General features: G+C 36.5%; 1 protein-coding gene and 1 non-coding gene across 2 annotated transcripts in view; one reads left to right on the top strand and one right to left on the bottom strand.

The window, feature by feature from the left end:
* TCF4 (transcription factor 4) overlaps positions 1-23,262 on the top strand; it is a 379,623-nt gene that overhangs the window by 99,435 nt on the left and 256,926 nt on the right. The gene's annotated exons all lie outside the window — the stretch shown is intronic.
* On the bottom strand, positions 8,365-8,468 carry LOC126021704 (U6 spliceosomal RNA). The gene has a single exon (XR_007500194.1). It is a non-coding gene; the product is annotated as a U6 spliceosomal RNA (small nuclear RNA).

Below are 23,262 nucleotides of genomic sequence, written 5' to 3' on the forward strand. Positions count from 1 at the left end.
TCTTTATAAACATTGGAATAAGATATTCTTCTTGACACAGGATTGAAAAGATCAAAGTTAATACTTTGAGACACTTGAAAAAGTCTTTATTATCATTCTTTTCCTTTCAAGATTTATATGCATACAAAGATATGGTGTTCATGATTGAATGTCGACCTCTGGGTAAAGATCATATATGCAATAGAATAATAATTCTATGTCTAGCATATTTCAAGTTATTTTAACGTTGCAAGTGAATATACTTTACTCTGCAAATAAAAGTGGCTCTCCTGTTCTTGTTCCCCAGTACTTACTATCTTAAACCCTTTCGTTCGTCATTATATTGTCTTTTATCCTTTACCTTGTGAATGTAGTGCCCTAATGCCATGAGTCAATGGGACCTGAATTCTGTGTGTGCTTAAGTAGCATAAGGCAGCCCTTCAAATGCAAATGTATCAGGGCTAGTTTTAATATAATTTTAAGAAGAGTGAAGCCATTTTGAAGTAAACTTAAATCTTAATACTAATCTTAGAAGACATTGTAGGCTCTTGTTTCTCACTGGTTGTTTTCCTTCAGTGTGTACCCGGACCACTTTTATTGGATTCTCCAATTTTCTTTCAGGAATCTTTTTTTCTCTTTAGGTAGAGGATATATGATGTTTGTGGTGACTTTGTTGCTTGGAGACAAGGTTGATTAGTTTGACACTTTCACTTGTTTTTTCTCTGATGATTTTTTTTATTTATAAAGAATAAATATTTGGGGGCTGGAGAGATAGCATGGAGGTAAAGCATTTGCCTTGCAAGCAGAAGGTCGGTGGTTCAAATCCTGGCATCCCATACAGTCTCCTGAGCCTGCCAGGAGCGATTTCTAAGCATAGAGCCAGGAGTACGCCTGAGCGCTGCCGGATGTGACCCAGAAACCAAAAATCATAAACATAAAAAGAATAAATATTAATATAAATTACTGTTTTAGTCAGAGATGGAAAAATCAAGTTTTGATTCCAACTAGGAATGATAATATTTAAGTATAGGAGTGACTACAAAATCAAAAATAAAGAACGCATTTATAAAATGAAGTCTCATAGTGTTCAATATATTTCAGTGTTCCTAGATCCGTGGTTTCATCAAAATATTTTCACTATATCTGAAATATTTTTGTGCTGGCTATGGATCTGATAGAAAGATACAAGAACATTGGCTTCATAAAATAAAATTGAATTATTTAACAAACAAAAGTTACAGAAGCTAAAGGCAAGACTGTTTTGGATTTCATATAAGGTACTATTCCATTTCTGTGTAGAAATGAGATTTTTTTCTTTGAATAGTGTATATTGATTGGTAATTTAATTAAATTGTACGATTACAATACACCTTAAATTTTAGATTAAAATTCTTAGTTTCCCGTGCTCAACAATTATTGAGACTAACTTACTCAAATCTATACACTATGCAGATTATCTTTTAGTATAGCTCTTATAATTCACAATACCATTTATGCTTTTAATTAGAATCTTTAAATCTTCTGTAAATTTTTTCTCATCACCTTTTAAACCACCTATTAAGAAATATTCATTGGGGCCAGAGAGATAATACAGTGGGCAGGATGTTTGCCTTGTATTCAGCCGACCTGGGTTCAATCCTTGGCACCACCTGTGGTCCTCTAAGCCACTCCAGGAGTGATCTCTTAGCACTGCTGGGTGTGGCATCCGACAAAACAATATTAATAGAAAATGTATCTTGAATACTTTTGCATTAAATTATAATACACAGAGGGAGTTCTGATTTGTAATGATTCCCAAACTACCATGACCAGAGAAGTCTTGGAGGTGAGGAGTGTTTGGGTTGTACTGAGCAGTGTTCTGTGCTTAAGAGTCACTCTCTGGGCCGGGAAGGTGGCGCTAGAGATAAGGTGTCTGCCTTGTAAGCGCTAGCCAAGGAACGGACCGCGGTTCGATCCCCCGGCGTCCCATATGGTTCCCCCAAGCCAGGGGCAATTTCTGAGCGCTTAGCCAGGAGTATCCCCTGAGCGTCAAACGGGTGTGGCCCAAAAACCAAAAAAAAAAAAAAAAAAAAAAAAGTCACTCTGAAGTGTTTGATGGAACATGTGATAGAAATTGAACTGGATTTGACTATATGCATAGCAAGTGCCTTAACCTCTGTGCTCTCTCTCTCTCTGACCTCCAAGAAGTTATTTGTTGTTTGTTTTTTTTTTATTGAATGACTTCCCTTTGGGACATTTTTTACAACACACAAAATGCTAACAGTCCAGAAGGGACTGTTTTTAAAAAAGTCCTTGCAAGTTGGTGGTGATATCTAGTTTCTTGTTTTTAAAATACTGGTCACTATCATTTCAGTTTGTTTAGGTCAGTTTTCTAAGATAACTGTGCTACTTATGTTAATAGTGTTTGCCTCTTGAAATACTGCGTATAGTTTATGAACTTAAAAAGGTGTCAATTATGCCAGCATCTTGATTACAAACAATAATTATCATAGATAACCTAGAAATTTTGATTACTCCAAGGAAATGTCACCTCGTTACACAACTTTTGTTCATTTCTAAGAGTCATATGCAGGTGTGTGTCCCTTTGCTCATTCTCTTTCATGCCAGTCATTGAAAACACAGTTGCCACCAGTAGATCTAGAGCAGGGTCATGTTTTGAACAATGGTTCTAAAACAGTTTTGTCTGGAGCAAGGCTACATGACTCTGACTCTGAACCCTATAAGCAGGTAATGTCAATGAGTGAAGAAACAAAGAAGTGGCAGAGAGAGGCACCCCTCCTTAAACCCTTGGTTTTTTAGCAGTATCTCTAGAAATACCCTGCAGGGCAAGTGAAGTATATGTTGGATCCAGCAGCCTCCTTTTTGGTATGGAAGTAAGAAGCCAGATTGTGGTCTCCCCTGTCTACTTTTTCATCTCACATTTAAAGGGTATAGTTGGTTAATTTATAGCAAACAGAAAGTATATTTAGACTTGCTCAGAAGGTAACAATAATGCTTTAAAAGTTGTATGTAATATTGCCCAAAAGAATACATAAAAATGACTTTAAAAGCTTCTGTAAAAAAATATGTAACATTTAACCCTCAAATTCCTCACCCCCAAAAAAACTACCAGCTTCTGCTGCGGTTTAAAATACTTTAAAAATTATTGTTTAAATTGTATATCCAGTATAATCTAAGAAAAAATTTAAAACATCCATGTGAAGAATTATATAGCAAAACATGAATATTCAGTGAAAGAAATTTATTAAATACATGAAGGATATGGGGAAATCTTTTAAGCAAATTCTGAGACACTGGCTGTCTCTGCGATTATTTGGACCTTGTTTTTTATTTCTGTGATCGTAGTGGACATCAGATGCAATCTGATATTCACTTCAGCCCTCAGATTCTATGAAGCTGCATCTGAGATTAACTTAGATCTGAGATGGATGTCAAGGGGAACTAGTTCCTGGATGCTCTCAGCACTGAGATGCTATTGATTTCTTATGTATAATACAACTGCACAGAAGTACAATTTGTTCCAACCGGAAGGAATGCTTAACTGGTTCTGACTATAGAAAGCCACTTTCCAATTTGAATTTCTATGATTGCAAAATTCAGGAAAGCTTCCTTTTGATTAAATACACTGCCCTCAAACCCACATGCTCCTTTTCTGTCTTCTACTGTGACATTCTGTTTATTTAACTTTGCTTGGCATATGATGGGTTTTAACTGTGGAATTTGAAAGTCCTTATGCAAGACTAGAATGTTTCAGAGAAACCTAGGAACGAACTCATCAAAGGAGTCATGAAGCTTATAGCATGTCCTTTAACATTAAGGTGTAAATAGCGCCCATTAAACCATTAGTTAAGTGGTAATAGGGAGCAAGAGCCTGATTTGATTACAAAATCTTCTGTATGTGAACACTCTATGTGAAAACATAACACTTGATCTTCACCACAGTGCCACGAAGATTCAATTAGAGGACTGGAATGTGCCCAGATTTGGGGACATAAAGGGCAACTGGATTTTCAAGGAAAGATGGTAAAGAAACACCTGCAAAAATCTGCTTTTCTGTGCAACAGACTGGGTAATTGCATATGCAGATGGATAGTTAGGGATATAATTACTTGATTTGTGAACACAAATGCCCTTTCGATTGTGTGTGTTGAATTTTGCAGTGACAGGTGCGGGCGGATTGCTGTGTGCGTATCCTTTGCACCCCTGTTTAAATATTTGGCCTGGAATACATCTTCCATTCATTCTCAATGTAGCAGCTCTTCCCCCACTCAGAGTCTGGGGGAGGATTGATACAGCTCTTAATGTCTCTCCAACTTTTGCTCATAAATAATAACCTTAATTTGAAACCTTGACTAAAAGAAGGACCGTATCCAGCATGTGAAGTAAGGACTTAGGAATTATGCACAGTAATTCACTTTTTAAAGCTGTTGGATGTAACTCATTAGTTTTCATTGTTTTCTCAAAATAAGGAAAACTATTACCTAACACTACAGACTAATAGCTTGGATTTTTTTCCCCTCCTCACAATCAACTAAAGTTTAATAGAAAATCATCCTTTGAAAGAGTTCTTTTTTCCTCCTTGCTTTTTCTTAACCTTTTCATTAGTATGTTTGAGACATCTTTTCTAATCTCTCGTAACTCACTTTCTCTGTCATTCCCTTTCTGTGTCAACATTTTTATATCACACTGAAATGTTCATCAAAATATAAAACATGATTTTTTTTAAAACGAAGAATTTGTTAAGTACTTGTTTAGGTGGCAGACCATTTCATTTCTAGGCACCTTTTTCTAGTTTGTGGAGAACAAGGAAGAGCAGCAGTGCTGTCTGCTCTGCTACGGTCTGGACTCTATTGCACAATGATGTGATTACTTGAGTCATCTCCGTTATTCATCCATCTATACATACGTTATTTTGTTAGCTACAGCTTTAGTTTTGATAAATATTGGTATTAAGAATAATGCTTAGAAAAAATGAGCATGAACACATCACCTCTGTGTAGCACATCAGTGCACTAAGCATAGCACACCAGTAACCTTATTAATATATCAAACACTGGGCCCGGAGAGATAGCACAGCGGCGTTTACCTTGCAAACAGCCGATCCAGGACCAAAGGTGGTTGGTTCGAATCCCGGTGTCTCATATGGTCCCCTGTGCCTGTCAGGAGCTATTTCTGAGCACACAGCCAGGAGTCACCCCTAAGCACCGCCGGGTGTGGCCCAAAAACCAATATATATATATATATATATATATATCAAACACTATTCCTAGATGGGGAAGAAGATACTAGATTAAATATCATCACCCCTGTTTGTTAATAGAAATGCACCAGAGTTCAGAAGTACATGCTTCATGCTTCAATAACTCTTGTTTTTTTTTGGGAGGGCGGGACTATTTTGCACCACTCATGCTATACTAATGGAACTAACTCCATTTTTGCCAAAGAGGAACAGTCAGAACCTAGAGTGATCCCATTTTGACTGGCTTTGCCAGACTTGGAGCACATCGTCAGAGTAAAGTATTTTAATTTTTAGGTATTTTTTTATGCTTGCTCCTTGCCTAGGGCATAATTTTTTGAGAAGTATTTTAATTTTTAGGTATTTTTTATGCTTGCTCCTTGCCTAGGGCACAATTTTTTGAGTAAGATATTCTTTAAGAAGTTTTTCTCTTAAAAATGTGGGAACCAGGGGGCAGCGCGGGGAAAAATGTGGGAACCAGTTTTTACCAATAAAAAGCTTTGTTACCATCTCCTGGGGTTCCTCGTGTGTCATTAAAAAAGTGTCCGCATGTCTGAAGATGTGCCGCTCTGATGGCTGCTTTTCATCACTGTGTTGGCATAGGGATGTGGGGGAAGTGTTTTGTTTTGATATTTCACATGTGCTTAGGTGTTAGTGGTTTCAGATTGTTGAAGAACAGGCTCCCATCATTGAGTGTCGCTGAATCCGGTGGGGGGAGATTTGAAAGAAATTTTGAATATTTCTAGATCTGTGTAAAAATGATGTCTTCTTATATGTTGTTTTTGGTGTATTTGTGTTCAGGCAGCAGCTTGCCTCATGGAATCTAGTAGATCATTTTCCCTTACAAATCTATGAATTTTTTAAAATTTAAGTCTTTTTTTTTTTTGGTGCTTTTTTACTTTTGGTTCTTTTGAGGGATTTTTGTTTGTTGTTGTTTTTTGGGGGCCACACCCAGTAGTGCTCTGATGTTACTCTTGACTTTGCACTCAGGAATGATTCCTTAGGGTACTTTGGGGACTATATAAAATTCTGGGACTCAGATTGGGCCATCTATGTGCAAGTTCAATGCTCCCCTGCTGTCCTATTGCTCTGGTCTCTAAACTTATTATTTTAAAATAAATTGCCCTCCTGAGTTCTGATAGCATTGCATTGCTCACTAGGACCAGGAATTTTTCTAGAGTTCTTGATGCTCTGTGGATTCACTTAATTCTTCTTTGAGGTGATAGGGTATGTCTACTCTGATTCTTGCCCAGTCTTGAGTTTCTGAACATTTGTCACCTCCTATTTGTTTGCACTTCTCTCTTTGAGTAGATTCTGAACACCTGCATGAGAGATCACAGTGTACTGGGAGTCATCCAAATATTGTGTTTAAAATTTTATATTTCTTGGCTCATTCTAGAAGATTCTAAGACCCTCTGGGTGCTACCTGGGTTTTATAATTACTCTATTTATTTATTATCAGTGATTGATGTAGTAGGCCTGAAGGTTATTTGGAATTAATTGGGGGAACTCTGGCTTTAATTGATGCCCTGGCTTTTTTTTTTTTCTTCTCCAAAGCAGTTACCTTGACATCATAATTCCTATTGTTTTGTTTCTTGTAGATTCATGGGCTCTGGGAACAGTGCTCAGGATCTCCCACCTGTATGGTGCCCCCTCTGGATGTGTTTCTTTACAAAATGTTGAGAATTGCTGCCACCAAGTTTCCAAGTTGTAGAAAATGGTGGCCCAAATTAGAGGTTTGAGATCGGCACCTAATATCTGTGCAAATATAAAGAATCTTCAAAATAGGGAACAGGTGTGTTTGGAAAGCTTGTTTTGTAAAGAGAGTTTTTTTTTTCTTTCTTTGACTTCTCTTATTTACACTGAAGCTACATTTCTGAATTCAACAGCAGTGGGTGGGGGCTGGGGAAAGCACAGCAGCAACAAAAGCAAACCAAAGCTGAGGGAGTCAGGGGTTACTCTTTGTTTGCTTGGTGGAACTGTGGCCAGCCTTTTGTTTTTGTCCAAGCAATTCTCCACCAGGAGGATGCAGGATTATAAGCATTACCCTGGTGTCAGTGGGCCCCAACCCGCCCAGGAGGCTCTCTGAAGATGATGGTGTCTAGGGCACAGTCCTTGAGGATGCGTGGTGCGCGAAGCAGCACCTGGGAATTCTTACCCACTTCTGTAGCCCCATAGCACAGATTCTGGCCCCAACTCTTTGCTTCCTTTTTAATCCTAATTTTCATCCTCTGTTGAGACCAAAAGTTGTAAGAAAAAATGTTTTAAAGATGAGTATTTCCTGCTAATCTAAATATTCCTTCAAAATAGCTGTGAGAGGTCTTTAAATTTACATATTTCTTTCTTTTCTCCCTTGTTATTGAGGTTTTACAAAATGCTTTGTGGGGGGGGGGCTGATTTCCAGTATCCTCAGTGGTTCCCTTAGGACAGCCAAGAGTAAATCCTGACCACAGTGTTAGGAGTAATGTCTGAGCATCACTGAGTATGCCTGCCCAAATATGCTTTATAGATGGATACCAAAACATAGACTGTGTGTGTTTGTTGTATTCAGATCAAAAACCGAGTTAATTTTGTTTATTTGGTGATAGCAAATAAAAGCCCAGGAACCAAGGAGTTTTACAGCCACAACTAAATATAGGAATTCATAGCTTTCTGGTCTGAATCTACATGCTGAGAAAAGTTTCATTTATTTTTGTTGGTTTTGTTTTAGAATAACATTTCAAAAGGGATGCAAAGCATCATGGATATTTGTAAAGATTTCATAAAATTATCTGTTTAATTTGAACATATTTTGCAGTTATTTGTATTTTAGCTGGATCTTCTGAAAGGCACTGTATTTTACTAGTGGTTCTATTTCTCTTTTCATTTGAAAATATTTAGATGAAGGAAATGAAGACGGGTAAGCCACAGTAGAAAACTATGTATCAGGTAACCAGTCTATCTAAGTGATTTTTAATTTTTTATTTGTTTGTTTGTTTGTTTAGGTTTTGGGGCCACATCTAGCATCACCCAGTTCTTGTTTGTTACTCAGGAATCACTCCTGGCAGGCTCAGGGGACCATATAGGATGCCAGGGGTTGAACCCAGGTTGGCTATATGCAATGCAAATGCCTTACCTCCTGTATTATTGCTGTAACCCTTATTTTTTTTTTTAATATGGAACGCTTCACGAATTTGCATGTCATCCTTGTGCAGGGGCCATGCTAATTGTCTCTGTATCATTCCAATTTTAGTGTGCCCAATTTTTTTTTTAAGAGTTCTCCATAATGTCAGGGGTCAGAGAGATAGCATAGCAGTAGGGTGTCTGCCTTGCACGTGGCAGACCCAGGAAGGACTTGGGTTTGATTTCCGACATTTCATATGGTCCCCGAGCCTGCCAGGAGCAATTTCTGAATGCAGAACCAAGAGTAACCCCTGAGCACTGCTGGGTGTGGCCCCAAAAGGAAACAAAAAAAAACCCAGAGTTCTTCATAATGTTTTGGAGAATTGAATCATCATAATAAAATTAAAATATGTAAAAACACTTCCAGAGAAAAGGCATTTTTCTTTATTTAATGTGCTTTATATTAATGTGTTTCTACTGAACATTAAAAATACTTCAATAGGGGCCGGTGAGGTGGCACTAGAGGTAAGGTGTCTGCCTTGCAAGCGCTAGCCAAAGAAGGACCGTGGTTCGATTCCCCGGTGTCCCATGGTCCCCCCAAGCCAGAGGCATTTCTGAGTGCTTAGCCAGGAGTAACCCCTGAGCATCAAATGGGTGTGGCCCCCCAAAAAAACAAAAAAATACTTCAATAAAAACTTATTTTGTCAAATTCTGTACATACATACATTCATTGATATATATGTATATTGTAACACAGCCAGAAGTTGTTAGGGCTTACTCCTGGTTCTATTTATTATACTTAGGGATCACTTTTAGTGAGACTTGGGGGCCTGAACCATGGGTATCAAACCTATGTTGGACACATGCAAAGCAAATGTTTCACTGTATTACCCTTTGGTCCCTGAGTTTTTTATTTTGGTATTTTGGGTTTTGAGCCATACCCAGTTGTGCAGGCCTACTCCTGACTCTGTGCTTAGAAAATCACCCTAGTGCTCAGGGAACATATGGGGTGCTGGAGATCAAGCCTGAGTCTGCTGCGTGCATGTTAAGCACCTTGAGACCTGTACATCTTCAGATGTATTTCTTGCATGGAATACATCCCGAATTTCTATATTTCACTTTTCTTTCATTCACTCAAAACTGTTAACTACTTGGCTTGCATCTGGCTGACTCCAGTTAGGAAGATCTATGGAACAACTTAAGGGCCACTGAGTGTTGCCAGGCTTGATCTCTGAACAGTCTGAAGTAAGCCCTGTGAATTGTCAGTATGGACTAATACTATTCCTCTACCAAGGAAAATGTTCATTGAGATTTTAGCAGTGCATTTATTTAATCTATATGTAAAAAATTTATACTTTATTATTTAGTTCTGTTTTAAGTATAGGTATATATATAGGGTATATGTGTGTCTGAAGTAGATTCAGTATTCATTCACTCTACATGTGTAGGCAAGACACAGGGACCAGCTAATCAGAAGAAGTATATTGTATAGCAATTAGGAGACTTGACATATTCAAAAGGAAGTCACCATGTTTTTAGGGCAAGGCAAGAAAAGAAGATAAATACTGATCCTTAAGCCACTTTAAATAGTAAGTCAAGAGATTTTAATTTTACTACAAAAGCAGCAGGGAGCTTTTAAAAGCTTTTGTGTAGAAAAGTGACAGTTCAGTGGCTCATGAAAGACTGGAGTGAGAACAAATTGGAAATCAGTGGAACTGATTTTGAAGTTACGATGAAAGGTGGCAATGAGAGACGAAAGAAGTGTTGGCGATATTAGTAAAGGCTGATTTAGTAAATAAGATAAGTTTAGTAAAAGGTTTATAAAAATTGCTAGTGGAGAAAATCCAGAATATTTTGTTATCTCTCTAGACTTCTTTAAAAATTTTATTTTAAATTTAAATTTTGTTTTTGGGCAACACCTAACAGTAATAAGGGTTTACTCTTAGATCTGTGCTCAGAGATCACTTCCGGTGGGTTCGGGGAACATTAGCAATGACAAGGTTCCCTTTGAGCCCCTGTCCTATCGCTTTTACCCTCAATTTTATTTTGTTTTATTTTGTTTTATTTTTTACAGATAAAGTTGTTTGTGGTTGAGTTACAGTCATACAATGTATGACCAGTGCACTTTTCCCACCACCAAAGCTCGCCACCCCAGTTTCTCTCTTACCCTCCCTGATGCCCTTTCCCCTTCCTATCCTATAAAACTTCTAGTTTTATTTTAGTGACATTAAAAACCTACCTTATTCTACTATAAAGCTTTGTACCTTCCTAGCTGCCCCCTTAAACTATATTTTGTGATCCCTTAGATTTTGCTCTGTAATATTTGAAATTATTCTTATCTTGAAGATCTGCTGTGTTTCTCAGACTTTCCTTTGACAATTTCATCTTTTCAAATTATCCCAATGAGTAATTCCTAGAAATTGTTTTGTGTGTGTATGTGATTTATAGATTAATTTATTAGAACTTTTTTTGGTTGCTAATTTAGGTGCTAATTTTGTCTCCTCCTTAAGTAAATTTGAGCTCAGTACTCATAATTCACTTGGAAAGGCCAACATATTACAAGTTCATTGTGTTCTCTCTGTATTTTGGGGAAGCAGGGTGACAATACCACCTTTCAAGTGGTACTAAGGGGATTTGTGAGCATCTCCCACCAAGGTTCAGTCAGAATTTTCTCTCCCAAACAAGGTTCAGAATTAAGATCTTTGGATGCACCTTTTGATAAACTAGTGCTTTGAATAAAGAGAAAGAAGTTCAAATTTTTACAGTCCTGCTAAGTCAACATTATTTTTTCTACCAAAACACAAGGAAGACACTCATGTTCTGAACTGAGCAAAGGCTCAAAAATATGTGAATTTTTATGATAACCTTTGTCCGCCAATCCCCTGCAATTTTTTCTGGAACCTACTGTCAAGCACAGTTGATATGTTGATATGTACAGTTTGCTCAAACTGTCCTTATTTCCAATTTCACTTTTTTCATTGGTAAATTGTTAATTAATTGCCCTTCTTGTTGGTGAATTGTTAAATTAATTGCCTTTTTTGTACTACATTTTTACATTCGGAAATTTACAGATATTACAGAGTACTACTTTCATCTATTCATTATACCTTCAATTTAAAAATACTATTTCTAGGGAGGTGAAGGGAGTAAAAAATACATGAAAATAAGCTTTAAAATGTTAGAGTTAGTAGGAAACAGAATTTTTCTTGTAAGACAAATTTTAACCCAAAATATTTAGGATAGTTAGATAATTGGAATAAATAAATAATTATAAGATAACTTTTTAAAAGAAGAGAGCTTCCTTTAATAGAATTTAAGGTGTTCATGTCAGGAGCATTTACTTAATCTTTCACCATTGCAACACCAGGTAACAGAGAGTTTGAGAAGAGACTAAGAAGAGAAATCATAAATTCTGTCTTTCTAGTATTTTCAGTGTTTTTAACCTGTCCGTGAATTTCTCTGACATACCTATTTTAAGGGAAGATGAAATAGGTGAGAGTACTTTGAAAAGTTGTAAGTAGAAAACTGAGTATTCAGTGTTGAACATTTAATGTGTTGATTATCATACTTGAAGTAGAATGTTAAGTATTAGTGTTAACTTTTTTTGGTAAAGCAGATCGGTTTTATTGAAACTTACTTAGAAAGCTGTGAGAGTGTGAGGAGAGGGATGGGGAGGGAGAAAGAGAAAGAAATAGAGAAAGGAAAAGAAAGAGAAGTGTTTGTTCTAGAGCAAACACAGGCTTCTCTTGAATATGAATAGAGAAACAGAAAAACAAATAGACAAGCACAAAATGTCTTCAAGAGAGAACACAGACTCGAAGAGCCTAAAAATTAATGATACCCTATTAAAGGCAGTGGGGAGACTTCAATGGAAAGGTTTCCGGAAACTGTTGAGATCTGACTGCCAGCTGAGTCACTGATACAGGAAGTCTAACCCTGGTTACTCTGTCTTGCAGATCACACATCACAGAAAGCTATTTTACTGTGGAGGTAACAGTTGTTTTCTCCTCTGTCCTGAGGCCAATGATTATAGAAAATGTATCAAATCACTAGGGTGCATATCAAAGTGAACATAAAGAGGCAGATATTTCCCTTTACAATGACCATATAAAGAATGATTTCTGTCAGGGGATAAAACATACATGACGTCTGACTGTTTCACTGCATTTTTACTATAGGAATCACAGAGCTGGAAATTTGTACATTAACTCCAATTTGATCATGTGATGGGCAAGTGTTTCAATGTGTTAAAAGTACTGAGCTGCAAGTTTCTTATGACATATTAACCCATACCTGCATCTTAGTGAACCAAAATGAAATGATAGAGCAAGATGTATTCAATGTAAAGTTAACAATTAAGTTAATTGTTTGACTTAACCTTTGATTGACTTTTAGTTATTATCAGATAGGCCAGAACTTACTATGAAATTTTGTCAATACTTTTTTAGAGTCTATACTTCATTTAGGGTCCAATCATGTAATCAGTGCAGAGTGCTTTCCTCAGCCTGTACTGCAATGTTAGGTATTTTGGGGTGGGAGGGAAACACACCAAACTCTTTACCTGTCTTCATGCTTATTGTTCAAGTGAAGAGAGGAATGACTTGCGAATCGTAAAAATGCAAAAGGAACCTGTGAAAAATTTAGATGGACTAGAAGACTACTCAGTTAGGAGACAGAAATCTGCCCTGAGGAAATAGTGATTCATCTGAGAGCTGATTTTCAGCTAAGAGTGGTAAGAGTCAAGCAGGAAAGCCTAGTGGCGGTATTTGGTCTGAGCGTTTCTCTGAAGGAAGCGGTTCACACTCTGAAGCAGAAGGGTCAGTGGGATGGGTGCATGGCAAAGGGTAAGGAGCCTCGTGGAAAGAACCCAGAGTGCAAGACAGTTTGGTTATTTGAAATCTGGAAGTCACTCTTATTCTGATACCAGTGGAACCACTTTTGAAGTGTTTAAAGGTGGGATTTTCTTCACTGACAACAGTGCTTCATGTTTTACTTCCATGCTACCTATTCAGAGGTTAATGGCACCAAGGCACTCTTCATATAAGGTTTTTTTGCTAGTGTTTATCCCATTCCTTCACTAATGCAGCATGTTTCCAGCTTGTGTGGAATCACTGTATCTCTAGGCTATGTTTGACCTAAACCAGAAAAGAGGGACAGTCTGTCCATCTCAACATGGTTTCTGATTTGGTTCTAAAGGAGCCATGTGTCGCCACTACCTAGTATTTGGCATTAGCTCCATGATGAGTTTAGGAGGAATTTTGCTCTTCTGTACACTGAACACTAAGTAGATTAATGAGAATGCAAGTAGATATAGAAATCTTTGAACTATGATCGTTTTCTGCTTAGGATAGTATCTTGAAGGTGGCAGGGTGGAGGGCTGCAAAATATCATTGTTTCTTGACAATGTATTTCACTCATTGGATGTCAACTCTAAATCCTGCCTTATCTCTAGACTTTCACTTATCTGAATAAATACATTCTCTATGGATATGGGGATTTTTCACTAGACTGCAGCTGAAATTACCCTTCACACACATACTTATTTTGTTCAGTGTTAAATTTGAGTTTCCCAAGACTATTAGAATGCAAAATGTCATATATATATATTTAAAGGTCCCCCCCTTAAAGCCACCATTGCTTAAATACTTGTAATAGGGATTTATCAGATCAAAACCTAGGAATAATTCCTGAGAATTTATTTGCTACACTTTCCTAAGTTATGGACTTTCCTATATCCTCTGTGTACTCTCTTGCCCCTTGTATAATTTTGTCATTTTTAAATTAAATTAAATTTTTTTTGGTTTGGGGCCATACCCAGCAGTGCTTAGGGGTTACTCCTGGCTCTGTGCTCAAGGGTTATTCTTGGTGGACTCTGGACCTTATGGAGTGTTAGGGGTCAAATCCATATTAGCCAGTACAAGACAAGTACCCTACCTGTTGTACTATTGTTCCCATTCCTTTTATATTTTATAACAGTAATTTCTTTTCTCCTAATTAGTCTTTTTAGCTCTAAGTTCTTACCTTAATAATGAAATGACCCCCAATGTTGCAGTTTCCAAAATGCAAATACAAACTTCTTGCCCCTATGCTTTGGTGCATCTTTCAACTTTTCAGAATAATTAGCAAATTGTGTCATCCTTTGTACAAGGCTTTGTCTTCTCCTGGGTCTGCTCAACATTTCTTTGGTGTCTGTTATGACTTTTATACTGTTACTCTATGTTCCTGTGTATCTTTTCATTTTTCTAGAGGGAATGCTTTTGTGTTTTGGTGCCTTTGCACATGTGTTTTTCTGTTTTTGAAGATCTCGGAGATCTTGTGAGTTGGCCCAGGTTGCCAGACAGAAAAGAAGTGATGATGTATTGCCAAGATGGCAAGTACTCACTGCCATTTTTAAAGTCACCTCTCGTAGAGCTGTTCCTGGTCGATTAAAGTACCTGAAACCTGATTATACTTCTGGCTTTTCTCAGTCTCCAGGAACATAGCCTTGCTTGAGATCAGCTCTTAATAGCAGTTGTCCTTGAACTTATGTCAGAAACCTCCTTTAAACAGAGAAATACTAGGGTAGGCTAGATTCAGACTTGTTCACAAGTTAGAATAGACTACTTTGGTGTAAATCAGAATTTGGTAAACCATCCATTTATTGATAAAGCATAACTTTTCTGAGCTCTTAGTGTCAATTTATTTCTTAATACAATGTAGTAGGTACACTTGAAGTCACATTGTACAAGAAGTTGAATTGAATGAAATTTGGAAAGATATTGAGAAAATCAAATATATATTTACTTAGGCGTCAGATGAAGGAGAAAGACAGAGTGGTTTGACAACAAAATGAGTGTCAAAATTTGCCTGAATTTACATTTTTTATTTTAAGGTATGGATTTCTATTTGTGGGAAAAGATAATTAAAATGCTACGTCAACAAAAGTCTGATGCCCTTTCCTGTGTTTAGTGCAACATCTTGACAGTTACAAAACATTGCAAAGCCTGACTTTCCATCCGTAAAATGAGGACAATACAGACTGCAAATGATTGTTAGTGACATTTAGGCAATTTGAGTAAAAATTTATCACAATGAATGACAGTGTTCTTTGGTGCAATGATTAGTGTTTAATAATATTTTTCCATCTTCTTCCCCCTAAATCCTTGTTTACAATGTTTGCAATTTCTGTGGTATCAATGTCCCCACCACTACCAGTTTTGACTTACCCTTGTGATAGAGTTATGCATGGCATTGGGAAGCTATGTAAGGAAACTGCTGCAGCTCATCAGGATACCACTACTGCTGCTTCTCTCTTTTCTGTACCCTAAATTGTCAATCTCCAATCTTGTAAAATCTTGTAAAAGTGATAGTTGTAGCCTATATGGATTTCCTTTCTCTGAAGTTCACGAACACATATTATCCTTTCAGTAAGCACTTTTAATGACCGTGCTTTTCTCCCAATCTAAAATATATGTTTAAGAGAGCAAGAGCCCTATTTTGTATTGAATTTTATATTTCTTTTGGTGTCAAATACCACACTATGATAATAATAGTAATGATAATAAAGACAGGAGTCATTTTAATCTTCAATTTCTATTGTTTTTAAAGTGCCACAAGACATTTCTCATAAGTAATCACTTCATCACAATAGTTTTAAGTATTTCTGTAAAATTGGAGAAAACATAGAATCTACGACCTTAAAGAATCATTCCAAAATCACCCAGTAGCAAGCATCTCACCACTCATGGTTGCTGGATTATAGCTGAGAGAAAGAATGGCTAATGAATGTACTGGATTTATTTTCTTGAGGCAGACAAGACTGAGCAGCCTGAGAACATTTGGTGCTCAGAGGGAGGAAATGCTAAGAGGGGAAAACAAGTCTGAAAGGGAGAGAAGGATAGTTCAAAGACCAGTTTCCTTTACTTCACAATTGTGACTAGTGCCAGCTCTTGAGTCTGTTTGCTTTACATGGAAGATAGAATCATTGCACCAGAATTCATGGAAGTCTGCTTTGGAGGATGCATTAGTTAGGTTATGTGAATTGCTGCAACAAACTACCCAAACTTTAGTAGATTGAAACTGCAGAGTTTGTCTCCAGCATCCCAGACCTGTGGTATCCTTGTGGTGTTCCAGTCCTTCAGGTCTGGGTTCTTTCACGCTTTAGTTTTGGCATTGCTGGAACCTCAGGCATTCACTGAATGCTTTGAATAGGAGTTGAAAGACAGAAGATAAAGTTGAGGGAGAATTAATTACATAGAAATTTAAAGGCCAAATCTGGAAAAGACAAGCATTTCTGCTCATATTCTCTGTCAAATTTTAGTACCATGGACCTACCTGGCCACACAGAATGATATGAGAAAGAAACGGAGATTGGTGAAAAAAGTTTCCTAGTCCACAGAACTTTCCACCAAGACCTGAAAGTTTGCTGACTACTAGTTTTAAGACATTGGAGTTAGAGGCACTGCCTTTTGGTACATACTCAGTCTTTAAAACATACACATTTTAAAAGAGGCTCTGTTTGATGGTGTTTGGGGTCTAGGGCTATAGCCAAATGCTCTCAGGGCCACTAGGCCAGCCCTAAAGTCTCTGGGTTTAAAGTTGCTCGCTTAAACTGGGGAGTCTCTTTTCTTTCTCTGAAAAGAAAACAAGTTCAAGAGCTGTTTGGATTTTTTTTTTTAAATATCATAAAACTGGAGTTTAATTTGTTATCTAGGAGTGGATATTTAAGTATTAACTCTTGCTTCTGAGTTTAGACTGAAACCTGCAGATATTCTTAGGAGGAAAAATAAAAATGGTCCTTCATTAACAATAGCACAAACCACAGTAGGAAGGGAGAAGAAGAGGGATGAAAGAAGAGGGGAGAGGGGAGAAGAGGGAAAAAGGGGAGGAGGGGAAGAGAGAGAGAAAAAAGAGAGAATGCCCTAGAATCAGGCAGGGGAGGGAAGAAGGCATCAGGGAGGGTGAGAGGAAACCTGTTGATATTGATCACTGATGAGGGAAAATATGCACTGGTGAAGGTTGTAGTACATTGTATGACAGTAACTGTAAATCAATTGTCAACAATTTTTTGTTTTATTTTGTTTTGGGGCCACAACCATTGATGCTCAGTGGTTACTCCCAGCTATGTGCTCAGAAATTGCTCCTGGCTTGGGGGTACTATATGGGACGTCGAGGGATCGAACCTTGGTCTGTCTAGGCTAGCACTTGCAAGGCAGACGCTTTACCTCTACTGCCACCACTCTGGCCCCTCAGTTGAATTATGAACAACTTTATCTGTGGGGAAAAAAATTCTATAATTCAAACAACCTTGTAGCCATGATGTTTAAATAAAATTAAACCCTCCAGAAATGAAAAAAAAAAAAAAAAGGCCATACAAACAGGAAACACGAAATGGTGGAAACCAGGATATGGGCACTTTTTTCTTAGTAACCAATTGCCATGGCTTATGTGACTAAATGAGATTTTTATTAGTGAGGCGATTTTTTTATTAATAATTTACAGTTCTATTGTAATTTTTAACAATTGACTTTTTACCTTAAATTTGAAATAATTTTATTTGTAATGTTATTTAAAGTGTTAATGATATTCTTTGTTATGTAACTGTGGTTTTATTTTTCTTTTTTCTTTTTTTTTTTTTTTTTTTTGGTTCTGTGGTTTCAGAGCAACTGTGCTACAGAGTCCTTTTCAATGCCTTGAATTAAAGAGGAAAGGGAAACTAGGAATCTGGGCTGGGGCCTGCTTTTTAAATAAGTTGCAGTTGGACCGAGAAAATGAAGAGAATTTAGTTTATCTTGTTTTGGTTGCTGCCCATTGCTTTGATTTCATTCAACATTTCTGAGACCTGCAGTGTTTCTCTTCTTCCCTGTGCTTATTTGTAACTGCAGATTTAGTGGCTTTTGTATATCACTTGCCTTCCAGGATTGGCGCAACAGTTGTTAGTATCTGAGCGATTTATCGAGGCCAGATCAGCTGAAATGTGGCGCAACTTTAGTAAAGCAGAAGGAATCACATAAGGTTAGGTGACTGATGTGTGAGTTTTTGAATTTGATTTGGTTTTACATGAAAAGGTTGAAGCAATGATCCATGTATTCTAATAAAAATCATCAGTACAAATCAAATAAAATCTGGCTTAGTGGCTATTTTCCCACTGTATCACTCATGGTAGCCTGCGCTGTGACAGACCACATTTGGCAGGAGCTGTTTTCTCCTCCAAAAAAAAAAAAAAATCTTAAAGTAACACTACAATCTTTGCTGTGTCAAGAAGCATCTTTTCTAATCAAACTTTCTCCTAATCTCATCAGATAAATCATTATCCTTTTTTGACAGCACTGAACCCTTCCCTTATTTCTTGTTTTCTTTCCAGATGCCTGATTATCATCATTCTTCAGGTCTTTGCTTCTATCTCCTTTCAAACTAACATTTCTTCCATTTCTGAGGAAGAATTTTAGCTTTTTATCATTAAACCAAGTGAGTTTGTAAAATCAGTACATCACAGTTGCTTATCTCTTTCTAACCAGTACTCCATTGCTATCAGATGGGCAAAAGACAGGATTACTGCCAAGTTTCAGACCAAGAAAGGGAATGAAATGAGTTTGATGTAGTTCATTTTAAGAAAATTAGCAGGTGACATGTTCTAATGCATTTAAATTCCTCACCCCAAAAGGTGGACTAGCAAAGTATTGCAGAAATATTTTGACTGTTCTTAAGTGAAAAAAGCATCAGTATGGCTTGTGGAAATCAGGGCCATTAAAAAAAGTTATTTTAGTTACTGTGAATTACAATACTCTTAAGGATAAGGTTTTATTCATGTATGCAGTGTTTTAATCTCACCCTCCACCAGAGTGTCTGCTTTTTTTCATTGTTGTCTCAGGCCCCCCCTGAATGACCTTTTCATCTTCCTACATCTCCCTGTCACAGTAACCTCACTTCTATAGAAGTTCTTAGATTCTCTTGCCTAGAACCATTTGTTATTCCCTTACTGTGCTTTTTAAATCCTGTACAAGAGGAAGATCATCCTGTATCTGTCCCTATCCTTTCAGTTGACTTCACTTAACCTGATATATTCCAGGTCCACGGCACTCATTATTGTCTGCTGAGACTGGACCTGTCCTCACAGTCCAAGACCTTTCTCTAATCTTTTTTGGAGCAAGTGGTGGTCTATGGGTTCCAGGTCAGCTCAGAGGATAGCTTAGCAATTTTGATTTCATTGCTAGCATTTATATTAAACTGTGTATTTGGGCTGGAGAGAAAGTACAGTAAGTAGGGCACTTGCTTTGCATGCAGCAGACCATGGTTCAATCCCAGCATCATATAGAGTTCCCTGAACCCTAACATGAATGATCCCTGAGTACAGAATCAGAAATAGGTCTGATTATAGCCTGATGTGGTCCCAAAACCCTTAGAATTATATTTCTGGATAGAAAAGCTCAGCTATTATTTAATATTATTCAACTTTACTATTTTAGCACATATTCTAATAAGCGTTATCAAATATTTGGTTGTTAGAATTAAATAAGTAAAGCAATATTATGAAAGGATGACAGTAAATCTTTTTGAGGAATGCTCTTTTTATGTAGGATGCCAACCATTTTATCATTTTAAGCTTTTGTAAAAATGGTGTTAGTCTGCTTATAATTTAGTGTATAATCACCTCTCATCCAATTTCATACTTTCAGAAATTCTTAGTAAATCTTTTGAAATAAAATAGATATGAAAACACCTTGAAAAACACAATACAAAAAGTAGAGTTACATAATTGTGAGATTAAAAATGTAGATTCTTTAAGCTACCACACAGACATCGCTAACCACTCTGATAAAAAAGCAAGACTATATTAGATACTGCATCTTGGAGCTGTTTTAAATATGATTATTAATGATAATAACAACTCCCCTAATTATTAGTAAATTCAGTGTTTATATTTATTGTATTTGTATGTTGATTTTATATTTTATATTCATTTACATTTGTAAGGCTAACAGTAAACTCTTTGCCAGTATCTTCAAGGTTAACCTAGAATTGTGAGGGAAATTGCTATGCATTTATATGTTAGTTGAAATCCACTAGCACTTATAGTTTATTACCAATTTAGCCTTCATTCGAGTATAGTAGACCATTTCTACCTTGATTTCAATTAGTTAACTCACCCAGTATTTATAATATGCATTATGTCCTACAAAGGACCAAGAGTGACGTAAGAAATGTTTCTATGCAGAAGGAACTCCTCACTTTGTAACTATGACCAGCGCTTTTTAAACCTCACCTTTAATGTGAGAATCTGTTTTCATGACTTTTTCTACTTCATTTTTTTGTTGAATATTTTAGATGTTTCCTTTTGGTCTTTTACTTTTGATCATGCTATTAAAAAAAAGCAATTTTATTTTCTTGTGTGAGGGAGGGGACACACCTGGCAATGCTCCAGGTTTACTCCTGGTTCTGTACTTAAGATGGAGTTTGGATGACCATACGAGATTCTAGAGATGGAACCTGGGTGGCTGCGTGCATGGTCAGCACTGTATATACTCTATTGTCACTCTGGCTCTTTATAATTTGATTTTAACTGTGAAATGCTTTTGTCCTTGCAAACCTACATTTTATTCTATTTTGTTTCATTTGCTTTGGGTCAATTCCCAGCACTTGGCTCTGGAGCTTAGAGCTACTCAGGAGTAGAACCTGGGACTTCAAAATAGAAAGCCTGTGCTCTAGCTCTTCGACTTAGCTCTCTAGTCCCATATTCTTTTTAATATTGTAGAAAGAGCCAGAGAACAAATTCTTAAGGTAGCATCAACTCTGGAGTGGATTCTATAACTTGCCATTATGCATTACCTTGATTGAAAAGTGAGTGCTCAATCTTGCTTCACTTGCCTGAACTCCTTCAAAGTTAGTAGCATAAAACACCTTTAATTATTTTTCAATGTCTTATACACTATATGATATTCCTCTTCCCCCCCACCTTGACTGGACACAAGGGTGCCACTAATAATTGTGCCTGTTGAAATGTCTCTAGCAAAAATGAATGAGGAATACTTCTTAGAAATTTAAATAAAACAGAACTTTCCATCAGATTTCATATTTAGTGCTCTGCATTTGCTTGGATTTCAGATGGCCACAGACTAAAAGGTTCTGTGAGACTGCCTAGGAAACATTAGGGATCATCACTGATCTGAGAGTGGCAGCAGTAGAAATTCAGACTTTCATTTTTTACATCATATACTTTATATTTTCAATAGTCACATAATTAAAAACTACATTTAATAGTCTGTAAAAAAAAAACAATCTCCCCATAGATTGCTGATGACTTGCACAGAGAAAAGTGATATTTACACAGTAGAGAATTCCCAAAATGCCTTGATCAGGTGATGAAAGTAGCATACTAAATAAAGGTTAGCCCACTATGAGATTATGTGAACATTTTTTCTTTCCAGTTCCCTTCAGATCATGTGAACTTGTATATAATATCCTGGGAGAGACACAAGATATATTTATAGTGTTCTGTTTACCTGGCATAATCAGGAGGTAGCAACCAATAGACCTAAGTTGAAAAACAGTCTATAAAATAATTGGTCTGTATTCTTAAAAAAATGCCAATGTCAGTGTTTCTGATAAAAATAAATGGAAACCAAATGTTACTCAACACTGTGAGAGATTCTGGAATAAGTCCTCTAGTACAGGCATGAGAAATGAATGCCAAGTTGAAATACATGGATTGTGGGTAAGATAAAAGTATTCCATTAATTGCAGACTTTTTCTATTTTAACTAATAGTCTGTTTTTTGTCTTAGGAAATACAAAAAGTATTAAGAATTTAAAAAATAAGAAATTAAAACTTTGTAAATGGCACTGGCATAACAAATTGCATATTTTAACTGCATTATAGTTTTAAAACTTAATAAATATGTAGAGAAACATGGGAAAATATTTTTTCCTTGACTTCCACCACCTATAAGTCTTTTTGATTAGTTTCCTGGTAAGTTTCCAGGCAGAACCTAGATACAAGTTATTTGTTGAGTTTTAATTTTTATTACTTTAAGTTTCTGAGAGATTTTGATGCTCATCATATTTGGGAATCATAATCTAGATTATGTTATGCCAAGAAGACTTGCTAGAATCATTTTGAGATTGATCATGACAATTAGATAAGTAATGGAAACATCCTCAAAATTGAAGCAAATGAATGGAAATTAACTTTGCTTCATTTTCACGTAGAAACTTAATGCCATTGTTATATTTGGGGGGTGTGCTTAACCTAATGAGGTTAGCCTACTATTGATTGAACGGGCAACTTACTGTTCTAAAACTTAAAAATATCACAAAAATTAAATGCACATTATTTTTAGTTTTGGTTAACCACGTTGTACTATGTGGTTGAATATCAGACTATAAAGTTAGACAAAATGCATCATTTTGAACCCATTAAGTAAAATAATGAGCTTTCCTTCTTGCTTCCAGCCATTACAAAATCACATTTGTGAAGTATTTCAAATTCATTTTAAATGGACCATTTTCTTTCAAATAACACGTGAAGATAGATGTATAAAACTGTAAACAATTTATACATTTTTACAGATTACTTTTGTGTGATTTGATACTGATTTACCTCTTTTTAATTGCACCAGAGAAACAGAATAAGAAGTTTGAAGCAGTAGGAGCTACATGTTCTGCTGTGATCAAGGAATTAGATGATCTGGCCTGTTTGCTTAAGGGGTCTCTATCTTGAGACTTTTATAGGGCAGTATTAAAGCTCTGAGCCTTCTTATTATGCCAATACCCAGAAGATTGCTTTAATGAGAAGTAAAGGGCCTTTTTCCAATTACAAGGGAATAACTGTATTAAGTTTCTGTGTTATGTCAACCTGCTTTGATTTGATTACTATGAGAGAAATGGATTTATCTGTCAGTGTTACTTAATTAAGCCTTCTCATTGATGGTTTGCAGAGTTATATAGTGTGGTTTGCACATTTGTGCCTAA

This window comes from Suncus etruscus, chromosome 10, assembly GCF_024139225.1.
Source record: "Suncus etruscus isolate mSunEtr1 chromosome 10, mSunEtr1.pri.cur, whole genome shotgun sequence".
NCBI lineage: Eukaryota > Metazoa > Chordata > Mammalia > Eulipotyphla > Soricidae > Suncus > Suncus etruscus.